Below are 13,919 nucleotides of genomic sequence, written 5' to 3'. Positions count from 1 at the left end.
CTATACCCAAGTCCCATGGAAATATTTCAGAAAATGGGGATTTTGCTGCTTTTTAAAGGTCTTCAAAATACAGAGAGGCTGGAATAATTTGGAATATTAGATATCTTCACATAACCAGCCAAATGTAAGTTCATATTGCTCCATGTCCTTACTCTCCAAGCGTGATGTCTCTAGATTACAGCATAGGAAGATATTTATGTCAAACCCAGCCAGCCCCCACATCTGAATCACACAGGAGCACTTTGTCAGACAATCTTACCAAATGGCTGAAATAAAATCAATTATTTGAGAATATTTTTTTTCTTAGACATTCCAAAGAAAGTTAAGAAAGTGAAAGACCTTCTTAAAAGTGTTTATGGGTTTGTTACCTAACGCATGCCGCCCTTGGATTTTAGGTGCATCATTGGTGAGCCTCACGCATTGAGCACACATTTACAAAACACCTACTGTGTGTAGGTGTGAAGGCTACAGAGATGAAAAGAGCTTGTGTCTGCCCTTAAGAAGCACAAGGTCCAGGAGCAGAGATGTGTAAGAAAGAATGTGGTGACCGGCTAGGGGCTCCCAGGAAGGATGCAGGGTGCCCGACAAGCACAGAGATTTCCCAGGGCCTGGGGTGGTGGTGGAAATTGCTGACAAGTGTGGGAGGTGGAGAGCAGGAATTCCTTGCAGGTGTGCTGAGTTTTGGGCATGGCTGCCCGTGGCTTCGTGGGGGAGCGGGGGGAGGTAAGGGGGGTGGGCCAGACAGGAGGGTGGCATTACCACTGAACTTCCATTTCTGGATCACAAACAAGCAGTACTTTGAGAACTCGAAGGTGCCTGGTGGCTTAGTCGGTTAAGTGTCTGCCTTTGCCTCAGGTCGTGATCTCAGTGTCCTGGGATCGAGTCCTGCATCGGGCTCCCTGCTCAGCAGAGAGTCTGCTTCTCCCTCTGCCCCTCCCCCCCTGCTCATGCAGTCTCTCTTTCTCTGACAAATAAATAAAATCTTTCTTCTAAAAAAAGAAAGAAAAGAAAACGTATCTTCACTATACATTGTCCTCAGCTCAAACGGGTTTTATATGTTGGCCGACTCACACATCTTCACAGAAAAAGAAATTTTGTGTCAATTTTACAGACCTTTATTTTTCAGAAGTAACTTTAATGGTCCCTTCGAGATCACATATGAGTCCAAACCACTGCTATCATAATGAAGATTGAGGCCCAGAGCGGGAAATGATTCACTCCAGGTCATTCAGCCGGTTAGTAGCTAGTTACTGGTCGAGCCAAGGCTAGATGCATTCTAGAGATGCATCACCATTTCTGCCAGTGGTGTGGCCGCCCCAAGCAACCGGCAGTAGCTCCCTGGAGTCCTGTGTGGGGAGCCCTTCTGAGAGTGATGCTGTGTTTGATTATCGACGTGTGCCAAGAGCAAGCCATGGGAGAGTGGCCATGGGTGTAGCCCGGGTTGCCGTACCACCTTATCTCTCCTTGTGATGATAAAAACGAAGTAGTTCAGAAAAGCAGAAGCTATGGTTTGTGGTCACTTTAAGAATGAAGCTTCCAAGACATTCATGTAAGTCGGTAACCACATATTGGGCTCTGGCATAGCCCTCGGTGCTGAGGACACAAAGCCGCATCCCACGCAGCCTGGCCCTTACTAAGCTCAGTCTCAGGGCCAGCGCCGTGTTCAGTAGGGAACGTCAGCAGCTTGTAACAGAATGGGAAAACTGTGAAAAGTAACTTAACAGATTTCTGCTCTGCGGTGCATTTGTACTGGTCGTCTAAATCAACTATTTTCTAAGTTAACTTAAAAACGAAGTGAATACTGTTTTAACAGCTAAGCTAGCAAGGCGATTTTAGACTTATAAAGGCATTAAAATAAGATTACCTGTATTCTTACACAATTCAAAAGAAACAAAGGCAAACAAGTGCAGACCCAGAATTTGTGTTCAGTAATTTTACACTCTCCTCAAATCTTCGCATCTAACCCCAAACCTGAATGTTCTCCAACTCAGAGAGCTCACTGGAGCATTCTGGCTTTTGCTCTCAAAAACAGGAAGCTAGTTTGGGGGCTCGTGGCTGAACCCGGGATCAAGCTGGCTGATGAAAGATCTGAGAGAGAACTGACCAGAGGCAAGTGAACAGGCCAGCAGGCCACATTTGTGTGGTGACGAAAAGTGTCATGCATGCCCACGAGGGCAAATCCTTGGCGGCTGCAGATGTCCAAAGTGCAAGCCTACCATGGGCAAATGTGTCATTTCCATTGGCTTCCTGGTTCCTGTTATGTTTATTTTTTAATTTTTTTTTTTATAAATGTGGATACTTGCACTTCTTTACTTCCATCAGCACAGCAGAAGCCCATTCTCTTAACCTGTTACAGTGTGTCTTTGTCTTTGTGTTACTTCTTAGGCCGCAGGGACCTTCAGCGGGGTTGGCCCAGTGCCTTCCGGCTGATAGCACAAATGGGATAACTGCTCACTCTTCTGGGCTCGCTCTGTTCTTTCCTGTGCTGTCCCTCTTGGCTGGGGCCTTCCCCTCTGCCCTCTGTCAGAGATAGCAGGGACCTTCCTCAGCAGAGTGCAGGGACTTTTCTTTGCATCTCTGGGAGTTGGGAGGATGGGCCGGGACATGCCGAGGGTGACCAGCCCCATGTGGCCCAAGGCGGAGTGACTTCTGCCTGCAGCCGGTGCAGGATGCCTCCTGATTCTTAGCTAGGGTCCTATCCTTGGGTGTCATTTTGTGGTTTCCAGAGAGTTGTGTTCAAGTGGAAGGAATGGTGAAAAAACGTTCATTGTGGCAGCATGATCCACAGCTACTCTTTCTGGGGTGGTGGTGGTGTTTTTTGGTTTTTGGTTTTGGTTTTGGTTACAATCCATGTAATTCATGATGGCTGTTGGGTTCTTTATAATGTCACTTTGGGATAGGAAGCAAGTAGGAGATACAGATGTCACACTTACCACTTTGTAAAGGCTAACTCTGAACAACACATAGCAAGGGGAGATTTTAGAGTTACCTAACTCATTTCTGACCCTTGTAAATAGCTACTCTATTTACTACTCTAAATAGTAGTAAATTTATTTTACTAATAAATAGTAGAAATAGAAATATATATTATAAATCACTACTCTAAGTAACTTAAATGCTCCATGGAGCTTTGAGGCCATTAATTGTTTGGTTTGACCGCCTTTGTGGCTGAAAAGAATTTATTGATAATGAACCCATCTTTTCTCTTTGTGTTTAAACAGACCGAATGTTCAAAATAGTACTTGAGGAAAACAACACTGTGATATCTTTAAAATCCCAAGAGGGACTTTGTGCGGGCTGCTCTAGAGGAGAGGCTAAGTGGCCTATGTCCCGGGGGGTCTTCCCCAGCTGGCTTCCTGGCAGGCCCTCAGGGTCCCCGGTTCTGCATCACTGTTGCAGGGCAGTTCAGGGGGGCCAGAGTACAGTGGGAGGGGCCCGCCAGAGGGACAGGAGGCGCAGTGGAACCAGAAGGGAAGCTGCATCCTGTGACAGAAGCTCGCTGTGGGCCAGCCTGCATGGACATGCCTCGCAGCCTTGGCCAAGAGGCTTGCCTTCCTTGCTGTGCTGGGCTCTGTAGGCTCCACAGTGGTACTTTTCCCTCCAGCTCGATCACAGAAACGATGTGGAGACACGGGGAACAAGGGTGAAAGTACCTTGGAAATGGCAGGAACAGCCTCTCATAAACGAGCTCCTGGTTCTAGCGGATGAGATCCTGCCATGTGCCCGGCCCTGGGCAGGAACTTGCACTCCGGAGCTGCCCCAGCTCTAGCCGCTCCTCGGGCTGCCAGGTCAGGAGACCCAGACTCAGGGAGGGAAGGCCCTGAGTCCTGGTCTTACAGCCCCTGCCTTGTCTTCCAAAGAAACTATTGGGAAAAAAAAAAAAAAACTATCGGAGCTTCTCCTAATTATGGACAAAATACAGGTTCAATCGGAAAAATTGCAAAACCTAGAAAAGCACAAAAGGAAAGCTTAAAATATATACGATTACATGACCCAGAAATAACTGCAGGTCACATCTCTTTGTGGTCCTGCCTGTATTCCTCTTATGCAACCAGAGGCTTTAAAAAAATAAGGGGTTTTACCGCACACACTATTTTATAACACGGTGCTCGTCCAAGGAGAGTCCGTGGACCGCATCACTGGCATCACCCAGGGACTTGGTAGAAATACAAGACTCTCAGGCCCCACCCCAGACTGACTCAAGCCACATCTGTGCTGGGAGGCCTGCAGGTGGTGGGCCTGCAGAGCCACCTGTGGAAGCACGGCTCTTCGCCACTCTTAGCATAGAGAATGTGCCTGTTCTCCTGTGTCAATCAGTATTTTTGTGTAATGCGATTTTGGAGGACTACCTAGCATTCCCTCATATGGCAGTGTCCCAACACCATAACCATTCTCCTGCTGATGAGCTTTTGGAATGTTCCTGGGGTACTGCTGTGCCCTGTTCCAGGGTACTTGATGATCTCCTGAGGGCAGATTCCCAGAAGTGCAGTTACTGGGTCAGAAAAGATGTCAAGGGCTGTTGATACACGCTGCCAGATTGTCAGCCCAGAGAGGAGATAGCTTGACCATCACTCCAACTCTTGGCCTGCACTTCTTAGGAGGCAGCTACTCTCATGGGAAAGAGCTCACACTTGGGTGAGGTACAGGCTTTGATTTGAGGGTCAGATTTTCTACTTCCTGGCTCAGTGATCTTGGACTGGTTGCTTAACTTCTCTGATCCTGTTTTCTCACCTGCAAAAAGGAGATGAGATGTGCTGTTTAATTCAGAGAAGTTTGTGAGCATTCAATGAGAGAAGGCATAAGCCATCTGGGATCTGGGACCTGCTTTATTCTCTTCCCTTTGAATAAAATGAGCCCAGGGCCCTGACACAAAGCCCTTTGATGTCCTTGCATAAAAGATATTCTCTTGGGGGTTTATAGACTCCATTATAATAGCAAAGCACCAGTGGTGTTATTGGCCTTTTGGTTTGGTTCTCCCATGTCCCAAGGGATGTATGGCTTGGGCACTGCAACGAAGAGCAAAGAAAGGAAATTCCTGAACATTTTTCTTGAAATTGAGCAGAGGTTTAAGATGTCCAAACCGTGCCATGGAGCTCACACTGGGAAGGTGGTACAGAGGTGTGAGCGGCCTGGCCTGGAGTGCATCTTCCTCTCCTCCTCCTCCTCAGTGTGCCTCTCGGTCCTAGGGACATCCAGCACTGTGACCCCAAGATGGGGCAGGCCTTGGCAAGCGGCGCTGGGGTGGGCTTGGAGCTCAGTGTAGCTGGTGGAGGCTGGCCTCGAGCAGGAGTGGGTTGCTGCTGTGGGTCTTACTGGGTTTGACCAGCTCATGCCTCTGGGAGAATGCTGCTAGCTGGGACCTCTGAGACATCAACCCTGAGGCCAGATCTGGCCCTTCAATAGTTCACTCTACCACATGGTCCCCTCAGCTGCCTACAGGGTCCAGGGGACCCTGCCAGCCTGTTGTCCCTCTTCCAGGAGAAGGCTAAACCCTTAGCAGCTGACTCCTGCAAGCATCCAGGCAGAGGCCTTCATCCTCTAACGCACACAAAGGTGAGTATATATAAAAACCTTCAAAGCTCTTGGTAATTGTTTCCCAAGTTCTCTAAACTCACTGCTTTCTTTTGTCACCATCACATAAATGGCTCATGCTTTATTATTTAAATTATGAACTGTCTAACTAGAACTTTATATAGATGCATTTTGGAAGACAAAAGCAAGCTAGGACTTTCTTAGAACCATCTTCAGAAGTCACCCCCACCCCCTGCTGCCCGCATGCTCCTTGGTTTCAGTGATAATACAGAATCATACTTGTCATCTAGAGCCTTCTACCAACCCTCCAGACGTTGCCTGGAAACTGCTGACTGTCCTGGTTACGCAGCCTTTAGACACTGGACAAACTTGACGCAGGTGGCATTGTGAAGCTGGGAGTCTATCACTCCTAAGTGGCTCAGCTGCAGATACCAGAGAGGACATCGCCAGGGAGGGTGGCGCTGTGCTGGGGAGAGGCCGGGGAGCCTTGCCAGCAGGCTGCAACTGGCGCATTCTCCAGTGGTGTGGTCTGTGCACCTGCCAGTGTGGTCTCTAGCAGGGGGTGCTGGGAATCCTGTCACTGCCACGGGGAGTGGGGTAAGCAGGTGCCCCACTAACACAGGCATTTGGAAGGTCCTAGGAAAACAGACCACAAAACCTTTCATCGACCTGTGAGAACATGATGGGTCTTTAAGAACAAAGAACAAGAAATCCAAAGCTAAGGAGCACGTGTTCGGTGGCAGAGACGAATGTGTCCCCAGCAGTGGCTGCTTGCTCTGCAGGCACACTTCAAGGAGGGCAGGCCGTGCTGAGTGTTCCTGGGGCCAGAATAAGAGGGAGGCATAGGACTTGGCTGTGTTAGGCTCAGAATCCGCTTGGGATTTTTTTCAGCATTGGATCTTATTTCTTCCTGGGATCAGCCCCTACCCAGATGGAAAAGGCAGCCTTATCCCTTCATTGCCCTCTGCCCGCCTCTGTGCAGAACCCAGTGAAACAAAGTCCAGGTTTGTTATTTTTCATCCTCAGCAATTTGGCAGCGACTCCACTTAGAAGGAGGCAGGTGCCGGCTCGGGACCAGCTTCCTGCAGTGTCAGGCCGCCCCCAGCCCTGGCCTTCCCACGGGAGTGAAAGAAGCAAGTGCGTGGGTTTCACCCCTGCCTGGGGGCTTGCAGGGCCTCAGGGGCGCTGCGGTTGGCAGAGGCCCCACTTCCTCATGGCCAGGAGGTGCAGGGGGGGCCAGGCCCAGTGAGGCTGCTTGGAGAGACAGGGAAGAAGGCTCTGGGTCCGCACTCAGTGGTGTCCTGAGGGCCCTCAGCTACCGTGGGATGTGGGGGATGGGACAGGGAAGGCTCCTCTCTTCTGCCTGCGGCTGGTTTCCAGCAGGACAAAAGCGTGGGAGGCTTACTGAGCATCCAGAGGGTGGCTTCCTTTTAGCAGTGCCTCAGGCCTGAGCCCAGGTGGGCTTTGGAGCACGAGAGATGGGGGTTGGGGGGGGTGCCGCAACTGCCACCCCCTGGGGCAAAAGACTAGACCTTCAGCATCTGTTGTTGTGTTTCCTAGTATGCTTATGACCTTCACTGCAGACATTAATGTATCTCCTTGGATTGTGTGAACTCTGGGGCGAAATAATGATTTTCTTTGTTTGCGTGCATATATTGAGAGGGGGGAGCAGGGAGCGGAAGTGGGGGTGGGGGGAATGAAAGGAAGGGAGAGGGGAAAAGGACTGGGAAAACAGAGCATTTTACTCTTCCTGTGCCACGCCTGAAACTGGGGTCCACATGGCCCAGTCTGTACACTTTGCGGGGTGGGAAGATAGCAGAGGCCAGAGTGAAAGGCCATTAGAATTATTCCCGTCCCTCAGGGCCCAGCACGGGGGAGGCTTGTCCGCAGCAGGTGGACTGGGCTGTGGGGGCTGCCCTCCCGCAGCTGACCGCATCCTCTGACGCTGTGTGGCTCTCAGGGCATTGCGTTCTGTCACAGCGGTACCGGGGCAGCTTTGCTCAGGATAAACGAGTCCTATGTCTCGTTCACCGGATGGAGATTGCCCAGTATGGCAGCCTCGGTCAGCCCAGGCGATTGTCCTGTCTGCACCTCACTTGGGCCGGTTGGACGGTCTTGGGATGTAGATGGTGCACCTTCAGCAGCATCCATCTTGGCAATGTGGGGGACGCTCAGGGACTTGGGGGCAGATGGTCCACCCCACTGAGCCTCACTCTCTTCTTTTGTTACAAAGGGTCAGTAACCCAGCAACTTAGGATTCCTTGTGAACCCAGGCTTCTGTGCTATGTAAAGCCCTGTGCATGGAAGTCCCCCTCATCATTGTTCTTGTTTCATAAAAACCTTTTTACTGATAATTATTCAACCTCGGTGTCTGAGTCTGCCTGTTTTTGAGTGGGCCAGAATGAGGGCTGGTGTTATGTCTCCTTATTAATAGCCCTTGGAGCATGACTTCCTACCAAAAACAAAAAAAAATCTCAGCTCTGCATCTGCCGTGCTACAGAAATGCCAATCACATATGTAACATCCTAGATAAATTAAGCTGTAAGAACTTTCTTCGTGTCGTTATTTTTGGTACACGTGCATTTAAAAAGGGAGTTCTATTGGGGTGCATGGGTGGCTCAGTCGGTTAAGTGTCTGACGTTGGCTCAGGTCATGATCTCAGGGCCCTGGGATCGAGTCCCATGTTGTGCTCCATGCTCAGCAGGGAGTCTGCTTCTCCCTCTCTGCTGCCCCTTCCCCCGCTCATGCATACATGTGCACACGCACATACACTCCCTCTCTCTCTTGCTCTTTCTCAAATAAATAAAATCTTTTTTAGACATGGGGACTTTATTATCTCAGTAAACTGATGAAGTTAAACGTGACCCAGCCCTGAGAAAGCTTCCCTGTGCCCTGGGTTCCAGTGTCTCATTTGTCAGATGTGTGTGCCGCCATCTGCACAAGGTGCACCTCTCCCTCCAAGATGGAAAGCTTGTAAGTTACACAGCATCTCGGCATTAGAGTGAATTTATATTCTGTTTTCCCAAGAACTGTGCAAATACAATATCTACATTAAGGTTGCAAAGCTTGAAGTTCTTATGCTTAACCTATTTTTGAAGTAATAGTTTTGTAGATGTCTCTAATAGCATTTTTTTCACTTTAATAACCCAAGAATGTCTAAACTAGTGTTCTTCAAATCTCATATGCAAGCATTCACTTCTGGATGTGTCATGCATCACAGTCTGAGACATAAGTTTTATTGAGGAGTGTTCTTAAAGGCTTAGGCTTCATGTGTGAACACAGGTTCATGTGTGCATGTCTCCATAATGCACCGTATGCATTCCCAGCTAAGTAGCTTATCAGTTTGCCAACTTACGAGGATTCAGAATACCATAAAATCAACTGTTATGTAAATTTCAGAAAAATGGTGTAGGTTATCTAACATAAGATACTTGTTTACGTGCTTAAAAACTGTGCTGTTTGTCTTGTGGACGACCAAGTTTGTTTGAATGAAACTTGTCATTTCTTTGCAAAGAAACAGCACAGTGAAATGTGGCCAGTGCCTCATTCTTTCCGCAATTCCTCGCTGTTCCTGCCCAGCCCATAGCCAAAGGGAAGCCTGAGAATGGGGACAAGGCATCTGGAGCAGGGATGTCCTCTGCATCCATGTTCCTTCGCTCCTGAAGGCCACTGAACTTCAGCTCTGCATGGTTGTCCCTAAGTAATGTCTAAAGGAAGACCGTGGACAAGCAGAGCTCAGGCTGAAGAAGTGTGATGTAGTTTAGCTAAGTGGAGTGCAAGGTGGCCTTGGGAATTGACTGGGTAGTTGATGCTGTCCATTTTTATCAGGAGGTGATTCTTTTGTCTAGCAAGTGTTATAAGTGCCTCTGATTCGTTCGTTCCTTCATTCATTCTTTCTTTCATCCATTCATCCATTCAGTAGGGTTTATTGAGCACCTGTTATATGGCAGTACCCTGCAGGTGCATGTTCCCTATCCTCAAGGAGTTAGTCTTCAAGTTTTGATATGGGATGACTTGCTTCTCTAGTCCAAGACTAATTTTAGTAAGATAAACAATTACAGGATCCTGGAAACTTCGAAACTGACCACCCGGTATATTCCTTTACTCTCCCCTCTTGCTCCACTCAAAGCACCGTGACTCAGTATCTGAGTTCTCTGGTTTCAACCCTTTGCTCATAAGACTTCTTGGCTTTCTTTTCTCCCAAATGTCAAAGTGGATCTATCCCTTTCTCCCCCCTGTCCTTTCTGACAGGTAGAGAAGGTTTTGTGCACACACATCTAGGTGTCAGAGAAATGGCTGTGGTGAGTCCAGCCTTGACACCCCTGTCACTTTGGGGTGGGTGCAGTGGTCAAGTCCTCTGCTCTGGAGGATAATAATATCCATCATGAATCACTAAACTGCCACAAATTTTGAAGAGAGATTTCTCACAGGAACTTTGCAAGCATTACACATTCCATTTGCCTCAGTAATGTGAAACTTATTTTTCTAAAAAAGGTACAGGCAGATCCTGGTGTGACTCACTAGAGAACAATAGTTAAGTCACAGTTTATTTTCGTCTTTTTCCCCCAAGAAAAGGAAAAATTGATTAAATGTATAGGGAATGTAAGCAGGCTTAAATCTATAAAGCAGAACTGGATCAAAGAATCATGCAGCAACAGATAATGATTAAGACTGGCAAGTGCTGTGAACAGGAAGTGTGTTGTGGGAGGTCCTGGGTCATCCTGAAGGGGCACATCGGTTTTCTTGAGGAAACAGAACTGAGGATAAGTAGGAATGAATAAGAAAAAAGTAGGTGTGAGGGCAGGGAAGAGCATGTTCAAGCAGAGGGAACAGCATCTGCAAAGGCCCTGGGCTGGAAGGAAATGGAACGTTGTGTGGAGAGAGAGCAGGGCCAGGGCACACATTTGTGCCATCTGTGCACAGGGCCTCTGGCTGAAATCCAGACTGCCTACCCCTCTTGTCCACACTCAGGTTTACTCACGTATATATTGCTCTCCATTCCTACCCACATCTCCAAGCTTCCATCTGAGATCATATCCTTCTTCCTTTAGTACTTGTTTTAGTGTGGGATTGCTGGAGACAAATTGTATCTTGTCTTCTGTTCCAAAAAGCTCTTTATCTTACCCTTTTTCTTTTTTCTGGTAACACTTTTTTTTTTTTTTAATCCAGGAGCTTTGTTGACATATAATTTATGTACCATAAACTTCACCTGTTTAAAGTGCACTGTCAACAGGTTTTATTAGAGTATTTATAGAGTTGTGCAACTATGAACATAATCTAATTTTAGAACGTACTCATCTCCCCCCAAGAAACCTTGTAGCCAGTAGCAGTCACTTCCCACTTCACCTCTCTTCCCCCACACCCCACTCCCCAGCCCTAGGCAAACACCAATCTACTTTCCATCTCTAGGGATTTGCCTATTCTGGATATTTCATAGAGGTTGTGGTCTTTTGTGTCAGCTTCTTTTCACCCAGGGTAGTGTTCAGAGTTGATCCATATTGCAGTATGAATCAGTACTTCATTCCTTTTTATGGCTGAATAATATTCCATTATAGGTATATACCACATTTTTTATTTGTTCATCAATTGATGAACGTTTGGGTTATTTCTACTTTTTGGTTATTATAAATAGCGCTGCTGTGAACATTGGTGGACAAGTTTTTTATGTTCACTCTTTTTCATTTCTTTTGTTATAAAGTACACACGACAGAAAATTTATCATCTTAACCATTTTTAAGTGTGCAGTTCAGTGGGATTGAGTACATTCATATTGTCATGCAGCCATCCCCACTGTCCATCTCCAGAATGCTTTTCCTCTTGCAAAACAGAAAGTCTGTTCCCCTTAAACAGTTACTCCCCATTACAGCACTCTTCAGCCCCTAGAAACCACCATTTTATTTTCTGTCTCTATGATTTTGACTCTTCTGAGTAGTGGAATCGTACAGCATTTGTCTTTTCGTGATTGGCTTATTTCACTTAGCAAAATGTCCTCAAGTTTCATCCACGTTGTAACTTATTTCAGAATTGCCTTCCTTTTAAGGATGACAAGGAAAAAATTCCTTCTGTCATTTTGCTATTTTTTTCTGTATCTTATAGATTTTTTATCACTAATTTCATGCATTACTGTCTTCTTTTGTGTTTAGTTGATTTTAAACATCTCAGTTCCTTTCTCCTTTCCCTTTGTACATATTCCATAGCTATATTCTCTGTGGTTCCCATGGGAATAACACAACATCCTAAAGTTGTAACACTTTAATTTGGATTTATACCATCTTAACTTCAGTAACACACAAAACCCCAGGCCCCTTACATGTCTGTCTTCATTTGTTTCAGTTGTTGATGTCACAGAATAACATCTTTATGCACTGTGTGTCCAAAAACATAAACTAATAATTTTTAAAAACACTTCAGTCTGTTATGTAATGTAGAAAACAAAATGAGGAATTACAAACCAAAACTACAACACTGTGAGCTCTTAGACTACTAATTGCTTTTTTGAAAACTTGTTAGTGTGGGGCGCCTGGGTGGCTCAGTCAGTTAAGCGTCTGCCTTCAGCTCGGGTCATGATCCCAGGGTCCTGGGATTGAGCCCCGCATCAGGCTCCCTGCTCCATGGAGAGTTTACTTCTCCCTTTCTCTCTTCCTCTGTCTCTCCTCCTGCTTGTGCACGTGCTCTCTCTCTCTCAAATAAATAAATAAAATCTTAAAAACAAAACAAAACAGTGAGGCACCTGGCTGACTTGGTCAGTACAGCATGCAACTTTTGATCTCGGGGTCGTGAGCTCGAGCCCCATATTGGGTGTGGAAGCCTACTTAAAAATAATTTTAAAAAACCAAAGAGGTAGATTAATTCTCTTCAAAAAATGAAAATAAATAAAAAATATATTAGACTGGAGTTCATTCTTTCCACCACTGTGGCTGCTGCTCTAAGTATGCTCAGGCTTTGGAAGAGGCTTCCTCTGGTGTCCTCCATTGTGGCAAAAAGAAGGTCTGGTTGGATCTTAGTGAGACCGATGTAATTGCCAGTGCCAACTCCCATCAGCAGATCCAGAAGCTGATCAAAGATGGGCTGATCATCTGGGACCCTCTAACTATCCATTCCTGGGCTCCATGGCAGAAAAACAATTTGGCCCCGCCAGAAGGGCAGGCATATGGGCATAGGGGAATGAAAGGCTACTGCCAGCACTCAGATGACCAAGAAGGTTACCTAGATGAGGAGGATGAGAATTTTGTGCTGGCTGCTTAGAAGATACTGTGAATCTAGGAAGATTGACCGCCACATGTATCACAGCCTGTACCAGAAAGTGAAGGTAACATGTTGGAAAACAAGCAGATTCTTATGGAACACATCCATAAGTTGAAGTCAAACAAGGCTCACAAGAAGCTTCTGGCTGACCAGGCTGAGGCCTGCGGGTGTAAGACCAAGAAAGCATGAAAGTGCCTTGAAGAGTGGCTCCAGGCCAAGAAGGAGGAAATTATCATGACTCTGTCCAAGGTGGAAGAGGCCAAGAACTCAGACTCCCCCTCTTTTGTCTGTACATCGTGGCCTCAGTAATTACGTAGATCAGTCATTCAGTAAAACCTGTATCTGCCAAAAAAAAGGTCTTAGTCTTCTAAATCATATAGAAAACAAAAAGTGGAGTTACAAACCCATGTGCCCGTGTGTTTACCTTTACTAAGATATTTCTTCATACGGCTTCAAATTACTGTCTAGCGCCCTTTTATTCAACCTGCAGGACACCCTTGAACAAATATTCCTTTCAGGACAGGTCTAGTGGTAATGAACTCAGGTTTTGTTTATCTGGAGATATCTTAATTTATCCTTCCCTTTTGAAGGGCATTTTTGCCACATATAAGGTTCTTGGTTGACATTTTTCCCTTTTAGCACTTTGACTATATCAGCCCATTGCCTTCTGCCCTCTAGACTTTCTGAGAGAAATCTGCTTTATTGAGGATCTCCTGTATGTGATGACTTGCTTCTCTCTCGCTGCTTCCATGATTCTTTTTGTCTTCGGGCTTCAGTACTTTGATTATAATGTGTCTCAATGGGGTATTTTTGAGTTCATCCTGTTTGGAGTTCATTGCCTTCTTGGATGTTTATATTCATGTCTTTCATCAAATTTGGGAACTTTGGAGTCACTATTTCTTCAGATATTCTCCCTGCTTCTTTCTCTTCTCCTCTGGGACTCCCACAATGCATAGGTTTGTCTACTTGCTGGTGTCCTTAAGCTCTGTTCATTTTACTTCAGTCTTTTTCTCTTTCTCTTCCTCAGACTCAATAATTTCTATTGACCTGTCTTCACGTTTTCTGATTCTTTCTTCTGCCTGCTGAAATCTGCCCTTGAATCCCTCTAGTGACTCTTTCATTTCAGGTATTGTACTCTCAGC

The 13,919-nt window shown here is 46.4% G+C and overlaps 1 protein-coding gene and 1 pseudogene across 6 annotated transcripts in view; both read left to right on the top strand.

Annotated features, from left to right (window-relative positions):
* The window catches only part of CRACDL (CRACD like), a 134,673-nt gene that overhangs the window by 54,898 nt on the left and 65,856 nt on the right, over positions 1-13,919 (top strand). The window lies entirely within an intron of this gene.
* LOC112821523 (large ribosomal subunit protein eL19-like) lies at positions 688-13,086 on the top strand (annotated as a pseudogene).

This window comes from Callorhinus ursinus, unplaced genomic scaffold (genome assembly GCF_003265705.2).
Source record: "Callorhinus ursinus isolate GAN/ISIS: 27379988/994484 unplaced genomic scaffold, GSC_fseal_2.0 scaffold10, whole genome shotgun sequence".
NCBI classification, from domain to species: domain Eukaryota; kingdom Metazoa; phylum Chordata; class Mammalia; order Carnivora; family Otariidae; genus Callorhinus; species Callorhinus ursinus.
The sequence above is the reverse complement of the archived record's forward strand: the minus strand, read 5'-3'. Positions and strand labels throughout refer to the sequence as shown.